Source organism: Marmota monax, unplaced genomic scaffold (genome assembly GCF_021218885.2).
Source record: "Marmota monax isolate L192 unplaced genomic scaffold, Marmota_monax_Labrador192_F-V1.1 WCK01_AAM20220418_F8-fsc00016, whole genome shotgun sequence".
Classification (NCBI taxonomy): Eukaryota; Metazoa; Chordata; class Mammalia; order Rodentia; family Sciuridae; genus Marmota; species Marmota monax.
Window position 1 is genome coordinate 5,263,654 of NW_026695209.1, and position 19,327 is coordinate 5,282,980.

General features: G+C 34.5%; 1 pseudogene; it reads left to right on the plus strand.

The window, feature by feature from the left end:
- The first annotated feature begins 17,014 nt into the window (after positions 1 to 17,014).
- On the plus strand, positions 17,015 to 17,141 carry LOC124083811 (U2 spliceosomal RNA; annotated as a pseudogene).
- The last annotated feature ends 2,186 nt before the right edge of the window (positions 17,142 to 19,327 follow it).

Sequence of the window (19,327 nt, forward strand, 5' to 3'; positions counted from 1 at the left end):
AATAGGTATAGAAGTTTGTGTTTTACATTGCAGAACTGTCTTACTAAATAAAGGAACAAGGCTGGACTATAGCTCAGTGGTACAACCCTTGACTAATATGTGTGAGGCCCTGGGCTCCTTCTTCAGTACCACATTAAAAATAAAAAAAGAAAAAATAAGTGAACAGTATTTCTACTTTTGTCTGTAAAATTGAGCTGATGTCTTCTAGCTTGTTTGCCTCACATGGTTATTAAAACAACTAAAGTAATAGTTTTAAACTTATAATCTTAAATAAATAAAGATGATCATAAAATACATAATGAGATATATGTGGTTTTATTACTATTTAAATTGTAAAATTACAGAAATATGGAATACATGTTTTAAGAAAGGGTTACCCTGTAAGGGCTATTTGATGTTTGTCATTCAGGATAGATGGCTGAGAAAGCTGAATGTCATCAGAGAGAATGTGATATGCATGAAGCCAGTACAACTCACCAAGTCTTAAGTGATAAACTGTCTTTGAATGGAGAGACATAAAAATGCTTCTTCAAACCTGTAGACTTACACTCTAATCTTTGCTAAATGACTTTACTCCAAAACATAGCACTGTTTATCTGCATATCTACAATCTCAAAGATATTCAAACACATATTAAAACCAGCATGTTAAAGTAAGAAAAACAATAGTTAGATGTCAAAGTCCTAGGTTTACATCCTTACTCTAGAACATTTTCCCAATGTGGTTTTGGAGAATTTCACTTTGCAGTAAATATTTAATCTATACAATGATTTTTAAAATCAGAATAGAATATGCAGAACTAAGGGGGAAATGTAAGATAAATGAATGATCTAATGAAATTATGAGAATTTTGTAATTATAACAAAGTTATTTTTTAACTATCTTTATTATAATGGAGAAGGCTAAATATGTACATTCATCCTAATGAATGCATATCAACAACCTTATTTTATTATAAACCATAATTTGACATGCCTGGATATGATTTTCATTTTTAAAAGACTGGTGGAATAAAATAACAAATTATTTATAATCGCCCTTTGGAAGTTTGGGAAGATTAGAAGTTGCATAGCAAGTGGTGCATTCTCTGACCCAAGGGTCAGGCAAGGTCAATTTCTCTCCAGCTTGTTGCTCTCTTGTGTTTTCTACACCAGCAGTTAAATTACAGCTTTCAGAGGTGACAGATTTAATTGGCCTTGGGAGGTAGTGATAAGTCTGAGTCCACAATTCCCTGTATTTGACAGTTTTGATTGATAATATAATTGTACATTTTGCCAAACAATTAAGTTTGAGAAATTATAGTTCTATACTTAGAAGTAGGCTAGAGAAAAAGATGCAAAAATTACTACTATAAGTGCAAATGCACAGCCCATTGTTATAATTATCCATGACTAGACTGAACAGCCTGGAAAATGTATTGCTATTAATAATCATAACTTCTTTGAAGACCCAAATGATCCACACATGAATTCTGCTTATGCACATAATCAAATATGGAACAGCAACTGAACTTTCAAGAAAGATCTGTTATGCCAGGCTCAGTGGGGCACAACTGAAATCCCAGCTCAGGCAGAAGGATCGAGAGTTCAAAGCTAGCTTCAGCAAAAGCAAGGCACTAAGCAACTCAGTGGGGCCCTGACTCTAAATAAAATACAAAATAGGGCTGGCTATATGGCTCAGTGATTGAGTGCCCCTGAGTTCAATCCCTGGTACCAAAAAAGAAAAAAAAAAGATCTGTCATACCAGGAAGCATATCGCTAATCACAACTATATAGGACATTTTAATTTTTAATGTTATAAATCAAATGGTAATGTAATTAATATCTGCTGTTAGGTTCCAAGTATCCTTCATAAGATTAGGCCATGTATTGGTCATTTTCAACTTGACTCATCTTGGGCAACATGATAAGGAAGTTATATTTCTTTTGGCATTTTATTACTTGGAAAAGTCAGCAAGTATTATTTTAGCCAAGTTGTCACAAAGAAAAGCAATGTGAGCCCCTTTCAATTAATTTTGTAAACAGGGCTTCAAAAACTACTTACAAAGATTCCTTTTCCTTGGATGGTTGTATAAATATATCACTACTAATTAATGACATTTTTTGGAATTTTGCCAGGGTTTTTCTGTAGTATAATTGCTCCTAAGGTGACAAAGACAGCTTGAAGGTCTATCATGGAAAAGTTTACATTCCTGGATATCTTGACTCATACATTTCCACACAACCCAAATTTTAGAACAGTTCACCTGCTATTCCTACAAAATTATGAAGAAAAATGGCTGCTGTTCACTGAATTTTGAATGAAAATTGTTGGCTACTTTTTTCAAATCCTTACGTTATTTAATTCCTACTAATCTTCTTTATTCTATTTCTTGTCAACTGCACTTCTGAAGACTAGTGTTTGTTATTTGAATAAATAAAAAACACTGACATTTATCTTTTAAATAATTACAAAATTCATGAAACAAGATTTATTTTCCTAATTATATGCAGAACAATTAGAATTAGCTTTTTAAGTAGAGTAGTGGAGATTGGATTGTTTAACTATTTAGGAAGTGAATGGGTATTCTAACTGTGGTTAAAAATAGAATACTTTGGTAATATACACACTTTATAATTTAATGGAGAACATAATGCTTTAGCTTCTCTTTGAAGATATCTAAAAGACATATCCTAAAATGCACAATTTTCTGAAGCCCCAATGTCTAAATTTTATTATTTATTCATCAAATACAAATATTTTAAAATTTTAATTAAAATAATTCATGTTATGTATGAAGATGTGAATTTGGTGTCAACACACATTATATACAGAGATATGATAAATTGTGGTATAAAGGTGTATTAAGAATTGTAATGCAAAAAAATAAATGAATAAATAAATAATTCATGTTATAAAACTCCCATGACAGATACTTTTACAGGATGGGCATCCATTATGTTGTTATTCAAATCAAAAATCACTGAAAGCAAACAAAGGATTAGTTAAATGCATCTATTGTGGTTAGATTTGCAAAGTCATTCAAATGCTTTTGGAGTTTATAACAAATTTAGGATATTTTCTTGGAAAATAATAGCATTTCAACTTTTATATCTCTAAAAGTTCCTTATTATTGGTATTCTTCACATATATTTAGTGTCTTGTGTTGCCGTATAAACAATTAAATTGCTCTTTAAAGTCATAAATAATGCATATGCAGTTAAAAAAATGGCAGATAAACTGTTAGTGTAGGAGCTGAGGCATAAACTGTTAGTGTAGGAGCTGGGGCTCAACAATAGAGAGCTCGCCTAGCATACATGAGATCCTGGGTTCAATCCTCAGCACCAAATAAAAATAAAATAAAGGTATTGTATCCAAATACAACTAAAAAATTAATATTGTTTTAAAGAAAACTGTTAGTGTCAATGAGGGAGATATGTCTTTCTCACTCAGAATAGTATAGAGAGATGAAAGATTGCCCACATGACTAAGTGCAGAAAAAAATTTATATATATATATATATATATATATATATATATAAACAATGATGTCTTACAAAAGAGGATCCTGTCACAAATGATTACTGTAAATTTTTTCTTGATACATCACTTTAAATCATTTTCCAGATCAAAAATGTGGCTTACTTGTATTGGAATAAAAATTGCATTTGTTACACTTTTACTCTCACTGCACTTTAGGAGAGGGTGACATGAGGGATGCAGTTGGCAGCACTCACTGGAAGGAAGTACTATGTAAGTGCTTGCTGACTTCAAATGCTTAGAAAAATAAATCTGCAGTATTAATGTATTACAATTGTGATTAAGTCCATGCAAAAACATATTTAAATTTTCCTCTTCTCCATAATTGCTAGTGACTTTGCCACTCCATTGGTGCTGTTACCGACTTCTAACTTGCTAGAGTTTAAATGGTCAATTCTGAACCTGTGTTGTGTTCAGTATTTGTATATTTGTTCAGATTCAAAGAGTAAAGGGAGAAATCTTAATTGTCTAAAATAGTTTTCTCATATTCAGATTGCAGACTTAAACTTCGTTAAATAAATTCGCATGACAGTTGTTATTTTAAAATGTATATAGTTTTGTAAAGATCAATATAAAACAAATTCATGTGCAAGATGAACCTGGTAGAGAATTTCACTAAGACATGATATATCAGAAGAATTTCTTGAGAGATAAGGAAGTGAAAGAAGGTTGGCTTCCTGCCTGAAATTCACTTAGTTTTTCTGTCTCTTCACCGCACCAAAAGTAAAAGAGTAAAATTACTCGTTAAAAACATTATTCTTATTGGGCATGGTGGTGCATGCCTTTAATCCCAGTGACTCCAGAGACTGAGACAGAACGTCAAGAGACTGAGATACTAAGGTCAAGGCCAGCCTCAGCTATTTATCAAGGCCCTAAGTAACCTAGGGAGACCCTGACTCAAAATTAAAAATAAAAACAAACAAATATGTCTCTTTTTTTTTGCTTTTTTTTATTAGTTGTTCAAAACATTATAAAGTTCTTGACATATCATATTTCATACATTTGATTCAAGCAGATTATGAACTCCCATTTTTACCCTATATACATATTGCAGATTCACATTGGTTACACATCCACTTTTTAAACTACTGCCATACTAATGTCTGTTGTATTCTGCTGCCTTTCCTATCCTCTACTATCCCCCCTCCCCTCCCCTTCCCTCTCCTCCCCTCCCCTCCCCTCCCATCTTCTCTCCCTACCCCATCTACTGTAATTCATTTCTCCCTCTTGTTTTTTTCCCTTTTCCCCTCACTTCCTCTTATATGTAATTTTGTATAACAATGAGGGTCTCCTTCCTTTACCATGCAATTTCCCTTCTCTCTCTCTTTCCCTCCCCACTCTCATCCCTGTTTAGTGGTGATCTTCTTCTCATGCTCTTCCTCTCTATTCTGTTCTTAGTTGCTCTCCTTATATCAAAGATTACATTTGGCATTTGTTTTTTTAGGGATTGGCTAGCTTCACTTAGCATAATCTGCTCTAGTGCCATCCATTTCCCTGCAAATTCCATGATTTTGTCATTTTTTAGTGCAGAGTAATACTCCATTGTTTATAAATGCCACATTTTTTTTATCCATTCATCTATTGAAGGGCATCTAGGTTGGTTCCACAGTCTAGCTATTGTGAATGGTGCTGCTATGAACATTGTTGTAGCAGTGTCCCTATAGTACGCTCTTTTAAGGTCTTTAGGGAATAGTCCAAGAAGGGGAATAGCTGGATCAAATAGTGGTTCCATTCCCAGCTTTCCAAGGAATCTGCATACTGCTTTCCAAATTGGTCTCACCAATTTGCAGTCCCACCAGCAATGTACAAGAGTACCCTTTTCCCCACATCCTCACCAGCACTTGTTGTTGTTTGACTTCATAATGGCTGCCAATCTTACTGGAGTGAGATGGTATATTAGGGTGGTTTTGATTTGCATTTCTCTGACTGCTAGAGATGGTGAGCATTTATTCATGTACTTGTTGATTGATTGTATGTCCTCCTCTGAGAAGTGTCTGTTCAGGTCCTTGGCCCATTTGTTGATTGGGTTATTTGTTATCTTATTGTTTAATTTTTTGAGTTCTTTGTATACTCTGAATATTAGGGCTCTATCTGAAGTGTGAGGAGTAAAAATTTGTTCCCAGGATGTAGGCTTCCTATTTACCTCTCTTATTGTTTCTCTTGCTGAGAAAAAACTTTTTAGTTTAAGTAAGTCCCATTTGTTGATTCTTGTTATTAACTCTTGTGCTATGGGTGTCCTATTAAGAAATTTGGAGCCCGACCCCACAATATGTAGATCAGAGCCAACTTTTTCTTCTATCAGATGCAGAGTCTCTGATTTGATATCAAGCTCCTTGATCTATTTTGAGTTAACTTTTGTGCATGGCGAGAGAAGGGGATTCAGTTTCATTTTGTTGCCTATGGATTTCCAGTTTTCCCAGCACCATTTGTTGAAGATGCTATCCTTCCTCCATTGCATGCTTTTAGCCCCTTTATCAAATATAAGATAGTTGTAACTTTGTGGATTAGTCTCTGTGTCCTCTATTCTGTACCATTGGTCCACCCGCCTGTTTTGGTACCAGTACCATGCTGTTTTTGTTACTATTGCTCTGTAGTATAGTTTGAAATCTGGTATCGCTATACCGCCTGATTCACACTTCCTGCTTAGATTTGCTTTTGCTATTCTGGGTTTTTTATTTTTCCATATGAATTTTATAATTGCTTTATCTATTTCTACAAGAAATGCCGTTGGGATTTTGATTGGCATTGCATTGAACCTATAGAGAACTTTTGGTAATATCGCCATTTTGATGATGTTAGTTCTGCCTATCCATGAACAGGGTATATTTTTCCATCTTCTAAGATCTTCTTCTATTTCTCTCCTTAGGGTTCTGTAGTTTTCATTGTATAAATCTTTCACCTCTTTTGTTAGGTTGATTCCCAAGTATTTTATTTTTTTTTGAGGATATTGTGAATGGGGTGTTTTTCCTTATTTCCATTTCAGAAGTTTAGTCGCTGATATACAGGAATGCCTTTGATTTATGCATGTTGATTTTATATCCTGCCACTTTGCTGAATTCATTTATTAGTTCTAGTAGTTTCTTTGTAGACCCTTTTGGGTCTTCTAGGTATAGAATCATGTCACCTGCAAATATTGATAATTTAAGTTCTTCTTTTCCTATTTTTATGCCTTTAATTTCTTTTGTCTGTCTAATTGCTCTGGCCAGTGTTTCGAGGACTATATTGAATAGAAGTGGTGAGAGAGGGCATCCCTGTCTTGTTCCAGATTTTAGAGGGAATGCCTTCAATTTTTCTCCATTCAGAATGATGCTAACCTGAGGCTTAGCATAGATAGCTTTTACAATGTTGAGGTAAGTTCCTGTTATCCCTAGTTTTTCTTGTGTTTTGAACATAAAAGAATGCTGTACTTTGTGGAATGCTTTTTCTGCATCTATCGAGATGATCATATAGTTCTTATATTTAAGTCTATTGATGTGGTGAATAACATTTATTGATTTCCGTATATTGAACCATCCTTGCATCCCAGGGATGAATCCTACTTGATCATGGTGCACAATTTTTTTGATGTGTTTTTGTATCTGATTCGCCATAATTTTATTGAGGATTTTTACATCTAGGTTCATTAGAGATATTGGTCTGTAGTTTTCTTTCTTTGAGGTGTCTTTGTCTGGTTTCGGAATCAGGGTGATGTTGGCCTCCTAGAATGAATTTGGAAGTGCTCCCTCTTTTTCTATTTCCTGAAATAACTTGAAAAGTATTGGTTTTAATTCTTCTTTAAAGGTTTTGTAAAACTCTGCTGTATACCCGTCTGGTCCTGGGCTTTTCTTGGTTGGTAGTCCTTTGATTGCTTCTTCTATTTCATCCATTGATATTGGTCTGTTCAAATTGTGTGTATCCTCCTGATTCAGTCTGGGCAAATCATATGACTTAAGAAATTTATCGTTGTCTTCACTATCTTCTATTTTATTGGAATATAGGGTTTCAAAATAATTTCTAAATGTCTTATGTATTTCTGTAGCATCTGTTGTGATATTTCCTTTTTCATCCCGTATGTTAGTAATTTGAGTCTCTCTCTTCTTCTCTTTGTTAGCATGGCTAAGGGTCTGTCGATCTTATTTATTTTTTCAAAGAACCAACTTTTAGTTTTGTCAATTTTTTTCAATAGTTTCTTTTGTTTCAGTTCGGTTGTTTTCCGCTCTGATTTTAAATATTTCTTGCCTTCTGCTATATTTGCTGTTGTTTTGCTCTTCCTTTTCTAGGTTTTTGAGATGACGTGTCAGCTCATTAATTTGTTGTTTTTTTTTTCTTTTTTTGAGGAATGACCTCCAGGCAATGAATTTCCCTCTTAAAATTGCTTTCATTGTGTCCCATAGATTCCGATATGTTGTGTCTGTATTTTCATTTGTCTCTAAGAATTTTTTGATTTCCTCCTTTTGTCTTCTGTAACCCATTGATCATTCAGTAATATATTGTTCATTTTTCATGAGATGTATGATTTTTCCTTCCTTCTTTTATCATTGATTTCCAGTTTCATTCCATTATGATCAGATAAAATGCATGGTATTATCTCCACCCCTTTATATTTACTGAGGGTTGGCCTATGACATAATATATGGTCTATTTTTGAGAAGGATCCATGTGCTACTGAGAAAAAAGTATATCCACTTGATGATGGTTGATATATTCTATATATGTCAGTTAAGTCTAGGTTATTGATTGTGATATTGAGTTCTATAGTTTCTTTATTCAACTTTTGTTTGGAAGATCTGTCCAATGGTGAGAGAGGAGTGTTGAAGTCACCCATAATTATTGTGTTGTGATCTATTTGATCCTTGAACTTGAGGAGAGTTTGTTTTATGAACGTCGCAGCACCATTATTTGGTGCATAAATATTGGTAATTGTTATGTCTTGTTGGTGAATGGTTCCTTTTAACAGTATATAATGTCCTTCCTTATCCCTTTTGATTAACTTAGTCTTGAAGTCGATTTTATTCGATATGAGGATGGCCACCCCTGCTTGCTTACGAGGACCGTGTGCGTGGTATGTTTTTTCCCAACCTTTCACCTTCAGCCTGTGTATGTCTTTTCCAATCAAATGTGTCTCCTGGAGGCAGCATATTGTTATATTGTTGGATTTGTTTTTTTTTTTTTAATCTATGTTACCAGCCTATGTCGCTTTATTGGTGAGTTTAAGCCATTTACGTTTAGAGTTACTATTGATATATAGTTTGTACTCCCAGCCATGTTTGATTATGTATCTTTTTTTTTTTTAATTTGCTTTGTTTCTCCATGATTAGCTTTCCCCCCGCTCTCTGGCTTTACTGAGGTACTTCCCACTGTTGGTTTTGGTTATTGTTTTTCATTTCTTCCTCGTGTAGTGTTTTGCTCAAGATGCTTTGCAGTGCTGGTTTTCTGGCTGCAAATTCTTTTAACTTTTGTTTACCATGAAAGATTTTATTTCATTGTCGTACCTGAAGCTTAATTTTGATGGATACAAAATTCTTGGTTGGCATCCATTGTCTTTCAGTTTTTGAAATATGTTGTTCCATTCTCGCTTTCAGCTTCTGTGATGAAAAATCCGTTGTTAACCTTATTGGTTTACCCCTGAATGTAATATGCCTCCTTTCTCTTGTAGCTTTTAATATTTTCTCTTTGTTCTGTATATTGCATATCTTCATAACAATGTATCTTGGCGTTGGTCTACTGTGATTTTGTATGCTCGGTGTCCTGTATGCATCTACAATTTGTACATCCATTTCCTTTTTTATATCTGGAAAGTTTTCTATAATTATTTCATTCAACAGGTTGTTCATTCCCTTGGTTTGAACCTCTATACCTTCCTCTATCCTGATGACTCAAGTTTGTTTTTTTTTATTTTATCCCGTATCTCTTGGATGTTTTTCTCATGATTTTTTACCAGCCTTCCTGAGTTGGCTAGACTCTTTTCAAGATAATATATTTTGTCTTCATTATCTGACGTTCTGGCTTCTACTTTCTCCACTCTGTTAGTGATACTCTCATTTGAGTTTTTAATTTGGTTTATAGTTTCCTTCATTTCTAGAATTATTGTTTGATTTTTTTTATAATCTCCATCTCCTGATAAAGATGCTTATTTGCTTCTTTTATTTGCTTGTGTAATTCATTTTCAATGTGTTCTTTCATTGTTTGAATTTGCTGTCTCATATCCTCTTTAAGATTCCATTCCATCTGTCCAAGGTATTCCTTGAGTTCTTTATGTGACCATTTTTCTGATGCCTCTAGGTCCTCCTGTATATTTAGGCTGTCCTGCATTGTTTGTACTCCTTTTCTTCCTTGCTTTTTCATGCTGCTTATGTTACTTCTTGCTCTGTTTGACTGCTGAGTTACTGTTTACTCCTATAAATTTATTTGGTTTTTTGTGTCTCTGGGGTCTCTCTTTTGTGATGGGAGACTGTGACTATAGATGATGAGTTTTGTTGCACTTTAGTGCAGACTTATTCATTTTCTAAACTGTGTACGGATTCTGATGGAATATAGTGATCTGTGGTTTGGTCGTGGGACTTATATTTAGGTCAAATGATATGATGGTATTGAGGTTGGTATCTCTTGGCAACCTTGGAAGGTTGCTCTACTGACGAGGGATATTAACAGGAGAATGGTCTGGAGTATTTGGGGGAAGTTAGGGTCTTGGTAGCACTATATAACGTCTTGGAACATTGACCTATACATATTTAGTAAATTACATAAATAGCGTCGTGTTGCTTGGGAGGAAAGGTATTAGAAGGGAAGGGAAGAAGTCACTAAAGAGAATGAGAGTAAACAGATAGAATTCAAGGAAAGGGGAATAGGGAGATTGAAAAGAAACGAAAAGACAAAAGAAAAAAATAGAAAATATAAAAAGAAAAAAATTTAAAAAAATAATCAAAAAAATAAATAAATAAAAATAAAAAATAAAAAAATTATACCAAAAAATATTTTAAAAAAATTAAAAAAGAAAAAAAAATAAAAATTAAAAAAAAAATTTTAAAAATGCAGTCTTAGAGTTCGATTAACTTCTCTTCCTGTAGCTGGAGCTGTGCCCACCGGGCCAAGCTTCTCCTCTCAATGCATGGGAACCAAACACTGTGCAGCAGCTCCTCCTCCCCGACTGGGCGGGTCTCCACTCCTGAGTGCCTCGGGCCGTTTCTTGTGTCTAGTCACCTCGCCACTGGCCCCGTTGACAGGTGACGCTCACCACAATACTGGTTAGGCGCCAGGTCTGCTGCTCATGGGAGCCCTATTTTCTTGAACAACTGGGCACACTCTCCCTGCTTGCCAGTGCCTCAGCCCCTAAGGTTGTGGAGCTTGGGTCTGAGAACCCTCAGCATATTTTGCTTGCCCTCAGGTAGCCATGTCCCTGGGAGCTGGTGCAAGAGACCTTAGTCGTCTGCGCTGGTGGGAGCGGTAGCCGGGGGTCCCTTGCTGCGGGTCCCACACCACTCCTGAATCCCTCAGTCTGATTGTAGCGCTCACGGGAGAGCTGGGAGGGGCCCTTGAGGTTTCCCTGCTGTGTGGAGAGGGAAGGCTAGGGCGTTACACACCTGCTGCTGCTGGCTTCAATGAAGTTATCTCCTCTGCCGCATTCTGATGACGTCATTTCTCTGTCATGGTGGTATCCCATGTGAATGGCAGCAGTTCATTCCCTTTGCCGGGTGACCGAAGCAACGGGTGGGTCCTGACTGGCCCTCCCAAGCCCCGTCTCAATCCTGTGGCCACTGCCTATGAAGGCTCGGTTGATATTTACCTCCACAGGATCCGTTGGGACTGGGACTGACAAGCATTTTCCGCGGGATCGTTTAGCACTGAGCCAGAGTGGTTTGTCTGCGAGACACAGGTGAATGGGAGCCTGAATTCGGCCTCTCCGGGCTCAGTGTGTGTTCTGAGAGGAGCAGGCTATTCGCCCCAGATCCAAGTTAGCTCAGCAATGCCTAGTGATCCTGAGCAAACAGCATTTAGATGGTTTAAGACTCCCTATGCCTGCACAGCTGAAGAGGTCAGAAATTTGATACCTCCGTGCCTGCCGCCATGTTGGATCTCCCTAAAACAAATATGTCTTAAAAATTAAAAAGAAAAAATGGGGATGTGGCACAGTAGTCTTAGTGGTTAAATATCTCTGGATTCAATCCCTGGTACTGAAAAAAATAATAATCTTGATCAATTATGAAATTTTAATAAGAACAAGAGTGTCAAAACCCAAAATTTACTCACCAGTACTTGAAACATTGTGAGGGGTTAGGAAATGAGAATTTTGCCAGAGAAACTTCCTCTCCTTGGTTCTCCATTTCATATGTTGAAAACTTTTATAGACTTTCATAGACTTTCATTAATCAGAACAACAATCCAAACTCAGGATACATTAAAACTAATAACCAAAGTCACAACTTTGACCTTTCAAAATAAATTTGCTGTATCCTACTCCCTTTTGGATTTCTGAACTAAACTCTTGTATTTTCTTTCCATATTTTCATCTTCCACTATGAGAAAATAATGTGAAAAGCAAACCCCTAATCCCAAGGCACACCAGAAGCTCATTCACTTCTATTTTCCTTTGGCCATGAGATTTCCCCACTCAGTTTCAGGAATAAACAGCTTCAAAATGCAATCTTTATAGCTTTAATAGCTCATGGCATTCACAGTCTCTCAAGCCCAAACCTTGCTTTAAAAGTCCCCTTGTTCAAACACTTGAGGCTTCTGGATTCAGGCACTCAGTGCTCTGAAGTCCCTGGGGTTTTCTGCTTTCCTTTCCTCTAGCTTCTTTTCTTCTTAACTGTATACATTTGAACCTGCTCTGTGTCAATCTTTTCAGTGAAATAAATCACTGAAATATTTTAGAGCTGTTTACACAGCTCTCATATAAGCCTTCCTGCATTTGCCTGTACGTTGACTTTGAGATATCTGTGTCTGCATTTGACATATTATCATTTTTATAAGTTAGGGTAAACTGTTTGTTTGGTAAAGGCAGCTAGGAAGTATATGTTCTTTTAAATTATTAGAAGATGTGGCTCTTGTGGAAGGTAATTCTTTTGACAAAATCATCTTGTATGGGAATAGATTAAATGTTTCCTTAAATTATTCTAGGACTTCAAGATCTAAGATGGAACACATTGGCCACTTATGGCTACTTAACATGAAATATTGTGAATCTTAATTGAGATCTCCTCTAGGAATAAAATGCAACCTGACTTTCAAGATTTAGTATGGAAAAAAAAAATGCAAACTATGTCTTTGGTTTTTCAGTAGGTATATTTTGAGTTCATATTTACGTATACTGGATTAGTGAAGATATATTATTATATGTAATGTGACTATATTATTATACTTAATATATATATGATAATGTACGAATAATAATATGATATATAATATTAATGTAATAATTTATATTAGAATATGGCTAAAATTTTGAATTTATTAATGTGGCTTGCATTTATTACACATGTGATTTTATTATACAACATTGGCAGATTAATAAAAGATGATATATAGACAGGGAAAGTTAAGTTATATACTTAGATTGAATCAGTAAACAGTTAATGATGATTTATAACATGTATATATTTATCTATATTCAAATTTATATGTACAGTGTTATGGACTGAATGTTTATGTCTTCCCTAAATTCTAATCCCCCCAATAAAATGTAATGATGTTTCTATATGGGGATTTGGGAAATTAATCCAGATGAGGACATCAAAATGGTTCCTATTCTGATAGAATTAATGTTTTTACAAAAAGGGACACCAGGGAATTCTATTACTGCGCATGGGAGACACAGTGAAAGGGTGAATATTTACAAGACAGGAAGAGAGCCATTACCAGGAACTCTATTGAGAATAACCTTGATCTTAGACTTCCCTGCCATTAGAACTGTAAGAAATAAATGTTTTTATTTTGTTACTTCCTGCTTACTTTTGAATTTCTAAGCCACATATTCTACAGTATTTTGTTTTCTAGCCTGAGATAATTAATATATACACCTACATCCTTATGCATGTTTATATGTGTAATACATGAGTATATGTTTATGCACAAATACTTGAACATATGCTTGAATTACAGCTAGTGAAGCAGCTCTCTAGAATTTTGAGGCTTGTATACTTTTCATTGCCATGGCATATTCTGCATCTGCTATTGGAGCTTTTAAGTGGCTTTTAATTTTTCTCTGCTGAAAAACAAGCAATAAAAAAATGTAGCCAAATATAAATAGAAATACAGAGGTTAAATTTTTCATTACTTTTTTATATGTGTGAAAAGACTTCTCTAAATTCACTTTGTTGCTTGAAAGAAATTAGAATTTTCTCAATTAGATTTGAGATAGACTTTGTTTTGCTATTGTAGAAATATAATCATGTGTTTTTGAAAAAAATAATACCAATGTTTACTTTTTAAATGCAGCAATAAAGCAACACTTCAAAATAACATTATTTCCTACTATTCATTTGTAAGGTCATAATTCAGGAGTGTTGTTTATACCAAAAAATCTACAAAACCAAGAACAAGAATCACTGCATTTCCTTCAAAAGATCTGATACTATTCCTTTTCTCTTTTCTGTTAATATCTTTTTGCAACATGTTGTCCTTTGGGTTGAAAGGACACATTGTTGAAATTTGCTGCAAGTATTTAATGCTTGGGATGTGAGCACTCACAATTGAGTATTTTAATATGGATTACTCATTTGATAACAAGAAACCTATTTTGGTCAAATAGAGATCACAATAACAATTGAAAACTCTATGACATTAGAAACAGTTCAAGGAGAACCAGACAGAGATTTAGAAGAAGTCTCTAACTTTAATACATTCAATTTATGTACACAGAACGGACATGTGATCAAATAAAATAAATGTAATCCACACATTCAGGTATTAGAAATTGAGAAATGCTGTGTTATTTAAATGATAGGCCATTGAGTAAATAATGTAAAATAACTTCATAATTTTGAAAGCATGAAATCAATGTCATTGTTATAATGAAATTAGAATTTCTTCTAAAAAGAATAACTCTTTACAGAAGTAAAGCATATTTCTTTAAGGAACATCTAATAAACAATAGAATAGCTTTCTATTACAAAATCTTGCTTTAATTCTTCCCATCTGTGTGACTGTGAGGACCCCAATCTCTAATCTCAACTCCCTAATCCATTAAAAAATACAATTATAATCACTATTTGCTAAAATCTCATGAAATTCAGCAAAACCAATGTTGTTTTAAAAGTATTAGAAAAGTACCCATATGTATTATTTGATTTAAACCAAGCTACAATTTTCAAGAGTCAGAAACTGTCCTATAATATAATGTTCAAATAAGGAACTAGTGATTCAAACAAGATTACTAAAGAAACTGTCTAATTATTGTGAAAGCATGGGTGGCAGATATTTCAAGAGACTTCACAGGAAAAAAAAAAAAAAAAGAAGTGTTGCATCCTATTCACCAGTGAGTATGAGAAAAAGTTTTTATTTGCCAGAAAACACAACATAAACTCAGATTGTCAACACAATATGTATTGATAAATATACACTTTTAGTAATTTTAAAGAAGATTTTGTTAACTTGACTGGATTAGAGGATGGCCACGTAGCTGATGAAATTTATTTGTGGGTTCGATTTGAAAAGATCTTTTCATGAATTAACATTTGAATCAATAGACTGAGTAAGAAGATTGACCCTGACCAAGCCCACAATATTGTAAACAGAAATTAATGGGTGCTTGGGATCATGGCTCAGGAGACCAGAATGATGATAGGAATGCAGTCAGTAAGGGCTAGAGTGATGAGACTTCAAATAGAAATGAGGCCTAGAGGCCACCTTCTTAAACCATAGCAAATAATTCTCTTACATTTTGTTCTTGACCCACAATTTTATGGAGGGCTCAGCTTAAGGGTAATGAACTAATTTGTCTGACAGATAAAATTTCAAGGCAGCACTATAATCAGGCAATAGCAGAGATGCTAGCATCAGCTTTAGTCAAATTGTGAGGAAAAATCAATCAAAGAGGACACAACAGAAAAATTTGAGAAACTCAGAGTTTTGCCAGAAAAGGAGCACATCTAAAGGTGCAGCGAAGGAGAGCTCAAGTGCTAAAGAGATCAGCACCATTAAAAATAAGTGAAGCACTTTGCAGTGGGACAATAGAGAAAATGCCATTTTTCAAATATATTGCTCTCATTTCATCCTTAAATATCCGAAAGATTTCAGTGGTGAATACAAAGGCCCTTCTTTTTATTATTATTATTATTACTATTATTATTATTATTAGTAGTAGTAGTAGTAGTAGTAGTAGTCCAGAAGTATGTTACTCATACTAAATAAGAAATGAAAGGTAGACAGGTATGCAGATATATAAAGATTATAGATATACATGTAGATATAGATAGCTAAAGAGATGAGAATGTGGTAGACAGAATAAGACAAGGTGATCTTAATCCAAGTAGTACCTGACAAATTTTCAGGTTGCATGTCAGTCTTTGTAAGGGATTTCTTTATCATTTGGTTTGCACCACTTTTGGAATAGCTTTTTAGGAGTCTTATTTGAAACATGAAACATTTAACATGCCAGTTTATTTTCATGGTATAGTTCAATCTCCATTTTTAGGGGAGTTGTGTGTGTGTGTTTGTTCTCAGTACCTCAACCCTGCCGACAGCTCTTTTAGAATTTTATCCCCTTTTCCACTGCTTTCTTCATAGTTTCTCAGACATGTCCTCTCTAGCAGCTTAGTAATGGACACTGTTCCAACAAGATACAAATTTGGGGTTCACATCTATGCAATTCCTTTCCATTCCAATCCTGATCCCTCAGCATCTAACTGGTTTGTACCTCGGAACCACAAGGCCTGTCCTACTTTGGGGAGAATGGCAGGTTCTGAGCCAACACTATACTAAACTATATCTCACAGAGCCTCCGGCTGGCAAATTCTTGGAGTGGAAAATTGGGAGAAATGATCAGGTGTGAGTAAATCAATATGTCACTTTACTACTCACCAGGGTCATAATTCACCCTCCAGCCATATCACTGCTGCCTCGGTTGCTGTTTTTTGATCCTTTAGAAGGTATTTTATGTTTTCCAGACTTGATAATTTTTCCCCCCCAGAGGAAATTCTTGTCTGCATCAAGCCACTCCTTTATTTCTATATCCTATATTTCTATATCCAGACCTCAGAACTGTGCTAAACAGTCCTGTCTCTGGGCTTTCAGGAATGATAAAGCTTCTGTACTTTCCAATATGCAAGCACAGTAGTACAAGTTAGAAAGAGCACCTCAAGAGAGAATAAACTGTAGAAAATAAGCATTTGGAGGAATTGCAGAAATGAACCAATTTCATTTATTTCTTTTCTTTTCTTTTGTAATCCACTCGGGAAACAAACTTCTTCTACAAAAAAAAAAACAAAACAAAAAAAAAAAAAAAACACACACAAACCAAGAAAATACCATTCTCATAATAAGTCAGGAAAGGTGTGAGTTCTCCAAGAGACATCTCTCTCATGGCTTCTCGGCCTTTTGGCTAAGATCAAGTGTGGAGACATCTCTCAGATTTTCTCCTTTATTTCTTTTGATAAGGGTTAATATTAACCTAATATTTCATTAATGTCAAGACATGGTATCCCCTGTTCCACCTCTTCACTGGAAATAAACACTTCTTTTTATTATTTTGTACCTTTTAGATATATACTCTTATCCCCTTCCTGTTTACTTATGTTCTAGTGTCTTCTTTTTTTTTTTAAGTCACTATCCCTCAGCCTTCCATGTAGTCCCAAGTTACATGTAGTTATAGATACACTTACTTATAGGTTTGCCTATGAAATATATACACATAGGAGGATATTTTTTATCTTCATTTTTTGGGGAAAGTTGAAATGCTTTATAAATCTTTTTACTTCCTTTTTCTTGAATGCAAGTTAAGTACGGTGAAGCATCTTATTAGCTTTGCTTAATATTCTATATTTCTATATCCAGCCCTCAGAACAGTGCTACTCAGTCCTATCTCTGGGTTTTCAGGAATGACGAAGCTTCTGTACTTTCCAATATGGAAGCACAGGCCTCATGTAACTAATGAGCTCTTGAAAGGTGTCTAATACAACTAAAGTGCTGACTTTAAATTTTACTTAATTTTAATCAATAACATTAAAATTCAAAAAGCTATATATAGTTAGAGCTCTAGAACTAGATAGGTAGGTTTAGAGCATGTGTCCTACATGTATGCACTGAATATAAAAATGCATGTCATTATTTTGTTTGATTTCAGAGTTAGATATACTCAAAAATCCCTTCAGTTCAAGTGAACATTTTATGTTCATTTTTTAAAAATAATTTAATGCTTCATGTTCTACCTCTCTCATAATTTTGTTTCCATTCATTTATTTCCTGAACCTTTCCTTTGCTTGCTGGCGATTTTATTTCTGTGTAATAAATCCCTGGGACTAAGGTTATATAGTTAGATATACTTTTATCTTAATAAATAAAGCAGCTGTTGGGCAGACTATTTTTTTAAAGACATAATATTTTTGAAATGTGACCTGCGTACTAGCAGTAAATACTAGTGATAGATTTTCTCATTCTAGACTTTCACCTATCAGCAATATAGGGGTAACAAATTGGAATTTTATTTGCATGCCCATGACTGTTAAAGTGCTTAAATATTTTTACATACATTTTTAGATGGGATATTTCTCATATGTGAATATTGTTTGCACACTGTCTCTATTATTCATCTTGCTAACTTCCTATCAACATGGGAGATTTTTTCTTGCATATGTACATATATTTTTATGTGTATATACATACATGAACAGAAAATATACAAAATTTTATTATATAAAATGTCACCAATTTCTAAATGTCCTTTATGTTTCACTGATCTACTTATTTATGTTCCAATAGAATAATGATTTGGTTGTAGTGACTTTGTAGAAATTCTGAAGATGCAAGTTCTCCCATCTATAATCTCTTAAACATGTTGTAGTATCTCTTCCTAAAAATTTCAGATGATTTCATCCAATCAAAAGATTTTTAAATATTTCATTCAAATTTAATTATCTTTTTTGATAGCTATTAATTTTGAAACTGTTTTAAATATTACATCCCCAAACATGTCATATCTTTGCATTTTGATAACTAACTTTATGCCACTTTATACATTAGAAAACCACTCCTATTTTTATCTAATTTTTCATAATTTATTCTGCTGTTAACCAGCTTAAATTCATGGTTCACTCTTTTAATAACTGTAATGCACTTAATTTCCAGAATTCATGGTTAATTGTTTTAATCAATCTAAGGTATTTAATTTCCATTCTCTTTGATCTCTCATTATCTCATTTCATCATGCCCCTTGGCATAGCCTTGGCATAATCTCAAGCCTAATTCCATTCACATTTCCACGTATGCTCAGCATGTACACGTGCTTGGGGGTGGGGAGGGGCTTCTGACTGATGGTTCTCTATATACATTCTCATCTATGTAAGTTATCATCTCCTTTTAATAATATTTTTGATATTTCAGAAAGTCCTATAACATGTTTTCTTTGTTCTCCTGATTACTGTGCTCTCCATTTTATGGACTAAATGAGCTTCACAGATTCTTATGAGAGTGTCTTCTCTTCGGGATCTGTGCTATTTCAATATTCATTGCTATGAGCCTGCAGTGAGGGAGAATATCAGGGCAGGGAGATCGTGGTGAAGCAGAACAGTTCAACTCATGGGGGCTAGAAAGCAAAGAGAGGGAGAGAAAGACAGAAAGAGGTTGGAGATAAGATGTACTCTTTCAGGGAATGTCCCTAGTGACCTGCTTCCTATATC